A 7,500-nucleotide genomic window follows, 5' to 3' on the forward strand; every position below is an offset into this window, starting at 1 on the left:
CGTTCAGGTGCGATCAAAGGCGATGACTTGTTAAATTTGCAAGCGTAAATCGCTTGTCCTTGTTTGTTATTATTTTAACCGTCAACACCTTTTTTACAACAATACGGGAAGATATGAAAGTACAAGTTAATTGCAAAACGCACAAGTCTGTACTGCGATAATGAGCATGCGTTTGAAAACTTGAGCATTCCACGACTAGATGAGCCGATATGATATACATTCCGCGGTTGACAACTGAAAGATAGTCGCGCGATGATAATAGATGCTATGCGCGCGTCTAAAAGTCACGTTGCAACTTCATCTATATTAAAGATCACGATAACGTCTTCGTCCGTAAGAAAATACAGCGACGAAAAGAAAGATCTCCGATCGGGCACCTTGGAAAAGGATCTCTGATGGAGCACTTTATATCGGCATCATTAATCGGGCACTTGGCAATCGATCGTGCCCAATTTAAATACAACTTATTTTACGCTATTCCTGTTACGACCGAGAAAATAAATTCTGCACGTTAACGTTTTACGGAGAAAGCGATTTATCTCGGCGATCTCTAATATTAAAAATGTAACGTTCGCGGAAAATATTTCTGGGAAGGAATAAATATATCGGATGGTTGAGGGCTACATATCGGCGAGGTGGATCAATCGTGTATATTAGTCATTCAGGGGGGAGCTTGTTACAGCAGAAGCGTCGTAGCGGTTTGTTTATCGACTCGCGTGTCACTGGCACACGTCATACACACGGTTGATCCAATTTGACCGGCTTAGAAGAAAAAGAAAACTGTCAAGCAGCGGCGATTGACAGTGGCCTAAACAACTTTATGCGATCCGATCGATCGCCCGTTGGTTTTTTTTTTTTCCCTCTCTATCCAATCACGATTCCATCAAAGTTTCTGATTCTTTTTCCGAAGGCCACCACTCTGTAATCCGAAACGTCGAAACGAAGACTTTTTCTCATATTGGACCGAGCATTTTGCCGATTAATTTTTCCGCACCATGTTCTCTCTTCTTTTTTTCTCTCTCTCTCTCTCTCTCTCTCTCTTTCTCTCCGTTTCTCGATCTCTCTTTGATCAGTAAATTTAACGATATCGAATAACTCGTACACAGTGCCAAAAAGCGTTCCGCGCTGTTTTGCATTTCCATGGATCCAATTGTCGTACCTTTGCCTCTGCAGATCCGGGTGTTATCGACATAGAAGTAAAAAATATACGAGCGATAACAGGAACCGCTCGAGACTCGTTGGATTAATGTTAAAACCTGCAGAATGATTCTGAAATGAATAGATAAAACTTGGCAGCGATGCTCTGAGGAATTCAGAGTCAATTTAACGTAGAGTCTGTATATTATCCATTTCTGATTCTATTCAACATTAAAAAACACGACGTTGAGAAATTACTCGTTTCCTATTGTTCCTGTTTTTTTATTTCCGTTAAAAGAGAAAGATAGAAATAAAAAAAAAAAAATTGAAACGATACGCTCCGTAAGTTTGATAACCTAATGCCTTAAAATAACCTTGTGTTGGCATGCTCGCTCGCCATGTTTCGTCACAGGTCCTCTAATAACCGCAAATCGCATCGCTTAAACGGCCTTAACGTCGCAAATAGTTCTCTTGAAAAGAGGGGGAGGATAACGAGAGAGAGAGAGAGAGAGAGAGAGAGAGAGAGAGAGCCGGAAACGCGTGATAATTATTTAAATACACGCTTTAGTTTAATTCGACTGAGGATGAGGTAACTCGAACCTCGTCGACTCATTAACTCATTCGATGCTCATGCGGATAACGGTACTCTCCAACGAGATTTCTCGGAAGTATCGCGTATCTCGTCGAACCAGTCAATAACGACGTCGAATCCGACGTTGAACACATTGAGAGCAGCTGCGCGAGCACACGACAATCACGCGATCCCAAAACGGGCAGAATTCAATGGATATACGGTTACAATGTAATAAAAATATAGGAAAAAAAAAACGATCGCGATAGAGTTCCAAAAATATTCAAAAATACGGACACTTATATATTATGTTGCTAATTATATTTGCGTTCAAATGTAAGCGCGTGAATGTACGCTAGAACGCGTTGGAGGGGGAAAAAAAAAAATGAGACCCAGTCGAGTCTTCGTTAAGAAAAAATCGACTCCAATTAACGAGCGAATCGACAGATCCAGTTAACTCGGAATAAAAAAATGTGATTGCAAAAATTGCAATTTCTCCGCTTCGTTTCGTTTCGCCTCGCCGCGTCGGTGAGTTATTAATTTAATTGAACTAATTAGTGATCCCGACGGAATCGAGCGTCAGATATTAAATGCGATCGATAACAAACATTCGTGAGTATTGATATTAGAAAATAAGCAATTGTCTATTCGCTAAATGGGAATCCCATAACAAACAATCGCATGATCAATCGGAACAAACGCACATAATTAAATTGGCAAATACCGGATAATCTAGAAACATTAACGATGTGTAGTATCATAAAATAATATAAGAGGGAACTAAGAACTCCTGTCGGGGATAAAAGCCCAAGATCCTGTTGTCGTTCACATTATTAAATCAAAACAGGTTGTTCCAGCTGAGAATTACGGCGTAAATCGATAGAAAGTTCCGCGGAAATTTCTCGATATCACTTAAGCCTTAAATAACGCAACGCCACATAATGGCGTATTTATCGAGTTTCGCTAAAGAGAAATAGATTACGAATGCGAATCCGCGTCGCCGTGCTCTCTTGGACGCGATCGGACCTGTTGTCGGTCTCGCGCTCGCAAATAAATAATGCTCTCGTCGTCTAGCAACGACCTCGCTCCTGACATCTCTCTCTCTCTTTCTCGCGCGTATCTCAATCCCGAAGGTTCCCATCGATCGTATCCGGCAAAAGAGTCGTCGCCCTCGACCCGCGACAATTACCGCGAGAAATTATCAATGATATCGCGGCCGATATGGCGATAGAGCGATTCCTCCGATCTTCTCGCGGACTTGATTTATTTCGATCAGTAAGGATACATATCAAGATAGATTTCCTACTATTAGATTCTTCCTAATTCTTCCTAATGTATTTCGAGAACGATGCAAGTTCGCCTCGAAGAGTTTTCGGGCTTCGAAGCAAGTTTTAAACGAGAATGAAGTCTGTTCTTTTATCGTTGCACTGGACCAGACTAAAATTTTTTTCTCACTTTCATCGAATTTCGAACATGTATCTATATCATTTTAAATACAAGCGTAAGTATACGGTTCAGCTATAAGAAAACAGATCTGTGAATGTAGATGTAATGTGACACAATTTTTTTTTTTTGTTTCTTTCGGAATACCGCTTTCTACAATTCTCGACGCGAAATAAAACGCGTTGAAAGATTCGGTAAATAATAAATGTGGCGATTGTATTTTGTTAGGCTAATTAGGAGTTAAATCTACGAAATCAATGCTACATTACATCGCATGTTACCATTGTAGAGGCGACCCATTCCAAAGCATCGAGCTCTTCTCCGTAGCCGTGAGAACGCATAAAGCCGTCCCACGAGAACGCGTTTTGGTTTTGCGCGTATGTACAGGTCGCCGCAAACGCGTAGCCATTCAAAATTGGATCTAGGTGAAAAGGGAGCGAGTTCTCTCTCCGCGCGGTGCACGAAATAAGCCGACGAGAGAAGAAAGGATCCACGGGCCGGGCGAAGGAAACGAGGAGAGGAAATGGTCGAATGGAAAAAGGAGGACCGCGAGAGAAGGCGAGAACCGAAGAAGAAATTATAGGTACCCCGTGCGGCCGAACGTGCCGACCAATCGCGTGACGCGTCGAAAATACGATTCGCGCCGGAATAGTTGCCATTGGCGTTCCGCGCGGCAGCCGTACTCGACGGCGACGACATTTCGGCGGCGGTGCGCCACACGTGGCAGAATCCGCCGCGCATGCGCAGACTGCGGTTACGAAGCTCGCGAGCGGAGCGGAAGGGGCGCCCGCGCACGGTTCCGCGTGTCCGGGTGCCGACGCGACGCAACGCGACGTCGAATGGCCGCGCAGGCGCGCTGCACCCGCCGGGAAGGGTGAATGCGCCTGCCGCTCTCGTCGGTCTCGCGAGAATGCGACGTTGCCGTCGCGCTGTTGCCGAATCGCACCTCGTCGGACCTCGTCGAACACCGAAGCGGCGGAGGCCGGGAGAGACTCTCCCGCCCGCGCGCTACATGCTAACGGATTACGGTGGAAGGTTAATCGGTGACGGACGAGAGTTCGTTGTTCAACCGCGACTCGGCCGCTACTTTTTTTTTTTCCTATCCCTCCTTTTCCTCCCTCGACGAGGCAAAACCGAAGATAGATGAGATCCACCTCGGTTCGGTTTCTAGGTACCCACGCACTTAACGTTTCCTCCTCTCCCCTCCCCCCCCTCCCAAGAAACCCGTACGCACCGGTCCTCGCAAACGAGAGATCGCTGGTCCGTTTCGAGATAAATTAACGGCACGGCGTGAGCGAGACGAAAAAGAAAGCTCTTTTCAAAAGTACTCTTTTCAGATACAGCCAACTCTGAGCGAATATACGGCGCGGAAGGAACAATAGGCGCTCTTCTTGTGCACCGTCGCGAACCTTCGTAATCCGACGAGTCTTAAGCTCGCATTTAGCGGCGATCTTACGATCAAAGCGAAGCGAAGTACGCCGCAAAAACGGAGCGACGAGATATTATGACCTGCAAATGCATACTTTACAAAATATTCTTCGCGCAGTCTTGCACTTCGAATCTACGTTTTTATCCGATGAAAAAAGTTTCATCTATTGCACACATTGTGCGCGCTAAAAGGCGTATATGTTAGCAGAAAGCTTTATTTTTCATATACGTATGAGCATATAAATAGTTCAAACAGTCAAAAGAGGATCAAAAGTTCTCATTAAAAGGTAAAGTTCTCATTAAAATTTTAATAATATACTACATGAAAAGGATAGTCCTGCTGAAGTATTTAAAAACTTGGTTAGATACAAAATAATTTTGTTGGATCATCAAAAAACCTACCTAGGATGTTTAAATCGATTATTAGAAATAAAAAATTTTTGCAATATTTATTATCAGTCCTTAAGCATCTTATATAATAATTATTCTAATACAAAATATTAATTCTTCAAAGATTCAGATATTTCTGCAAAAATCATTCTTTCTGTATATCATAAAAAAAGAAACAAAGTAAACTAGTAAAAAAAAAAAAACTTGAAATAAAACGATTGTATCATAATTTGTAGATGTCAATCAAATCTAAAACCAGATTTCGTTCAAGATTTAACCGACCATGACAGTATACATGGTCGTACGATTTCTGAGCCAGACAGATCCGCAGTGATGTTGCCGTCAAAAATAAAAGTGCTTCCGTGTGATGGCTTCGAATTTATTTCTCAGCCTCTCCTAGATGGAGTAGAATTACACACCGCACGAAGGAGATCGGCCGTCGTAAACGGACGGACGTGAAATAGAGCGGACCAGTCGTACATCCGAAACGCTCTCTTACCACTCTACCTACTAGAAACTCTACCTACTTCACGTCGAACAAAGAGATATACGCGATGCACGAGCGTATCCACCGCGTACGATCGATAGCGCGGGTGAGGATTTTTCATCCTTTTGCTTTTTTTCCAAAATCCAGGAAGTGAAAGTAAACGTCGCGGCTAAAGAGATCCTTTCCCTGGTCAGCGTGCGTTAAAATTTCAAAATATTCCAACATTTCAAAAACTGTCCGCGTTTCTGTCTGCATTTCTTAATTCATTCTGATTAATAGACATACAGACGATCCACTTCCGGTATCGACGTATGTCTTCTCATTTGCGATTCTCGATGAATGGCAGGTTGTTGCTTATGTCACTTTTGAAAGGAAAGTACAACATACATATTCATCACTACAAGCGTGTCTGTCCGTGAGGAAAATTTAATCGGCCGTAATGATAAAAAACAAAAGGAAGAATTCTTAATAAAATTAAAGACCCCCCACGCTGTTAGCGCAGCCTGAAATTTTTTCTTTTCAAATTCTTCCCCCTTGCTCCGATTTATACGTCTCTCCCGTGTGTCATCCTGGAAAATTATCCCGTTTAGGCAGAGCTCGGCAATTGTGCCGATGGCGCGCATGGTCTAATAATTTTCGCGCCTCCGGGCGCGAGGGCACCGATCGGCTTCGTGGAAACGCGTTGCCCCGTCCAACTGTCGGCGACGAGGTCTTGTCGATTGAAATCGGCACTCGCTCGAACGACCGATGGCTCTTCCTCGACTATGGGCTCTCGATGACGTAACGGTCACTGACCCCCTCCCACCTCCGACGCGAGTCTTCTTCTTCCCCGTCCCTTTCTCCCTCCTCCGTCGCGGTCGCGGTGCTTCTATTCCCCCTCCCCTCCCCCCCCCCCCACCACGCAGTTGTCATTTATTCTTTCTCCCTCTGACGGGTGATGCGCGCGCGATACGGCGTTCGTTATACGCATGCATAGGTCAGCGCGAAGAAGAGAACGACGACGCGCGCGGGTGTCTACGTGACATGTGTGCGTGTTTATATGTATGTGTTGAGTGCCAGCCGTCGCTCGTTCGCTCGCTCGCTCGCTCGCTCACTCACGCACTCACGCACGCATGTACGCACGCACAGATGCACGCATGTACGCACGCACAGATGCACGCACGCACAGATGCACGCATGCGACGAATACGACGCACACAGCATACGTACACGCCGTCATCGTCGTCGTCGCGACGACAAGAACGGTGCCGACGCTGCGGACGTTTCACTTTACGACGAATCATTAAGTTTTCGGGATATACTCCCTCCAACCCCCCCTCCCGCCGCTTCATACTCCCAACACCGATTCACGCGATAAAACGAACGCTCTTGGTTTCTACTTGACGCTTAATGTCTACTACTCGTGATTGACGAAATCGCGCCAATGACGCATGTGCGATTCGTTCGACAGCGCTGGAGATCTTCGGATTATCGTTTGAAAATGTTTTCAATTCGTGATATATATATATATATATATATATATATATATATATATATATATATAACGAGTTACATAAGCAAACGCAACAAAATTGTAACGAGAAAAATTTTGATTACGTTTCCACCGTGGATGAAGATATTATTTGCACGTTTAATGCGCCGACAACGTAATAAATTTCAACAAATGGACACGCTATCACTATATTCAAAGAGTGCAGATTTAGATACAGAAGACATGCCACCGTTCATTACCATATAATTTAAATTTCTCGATTATACATCACCAGAATCATCAGACACTTTGCCTTAACGAATGCTTATTAAAAAAATTAATGTGATAATAATGAATAATAATTCAAAGAATGTTTAGCTTTTGAATATAAAAATTCCTACGTATTTGCGCTTCTATTATATATCTATATAACATCATCATAGAAATTATTTTGTATTTCCTTTTATTCCACAACGAAGACAATTTTAAGACGTTTTTAAGATAATTCGAAGAATCGAACAAATGCCTGTCGAATAGTAACTCGGAAAAAATACCGACTGTATAATAACTCAT

General features: G+C 43.6%; 1 protein-coding gene across 2 annotated transcripts in view; it reads right to left on the bottom strand.

Annotated features, from left to right (window-relative positions):
- Positions 1–6,346: 6,346 nt before the first annotated feature.
- LOC105429776 (uncharacterized) overlaps positions 6,347–7,500 on the bottom strand; it is a 47,779-nt gene continuing 46,625 nt past the window's right edge. For both annotated transcript variants that reach the window (XM_089070712.1, XM_089070713.1), the window contains one exon: positions 6,347–7,500. This exon is cut by the window's right edge and continues 1,312 nt beyond it. The gene's annotated coding sequence lies outside the window, so the exon portion shown is untranslated.

This window comes from Pogonomyrmex barbatus, unplaced genomic scaffold (assembly GCF_055798465.1).
Source record: "Pogonomyrmex barbatus isolate J1 unplaced genomic scaffold, ASM5579846v1 scaffold10, whole genome shotgun sequence".
Taxonomy (NCBI): Eukaryota; Metazoa; Arthropoda; class Insecta; order Hymenoptera; family Formicidae; genus Pogonomyrmex; species Pogonomyrmex barbatus.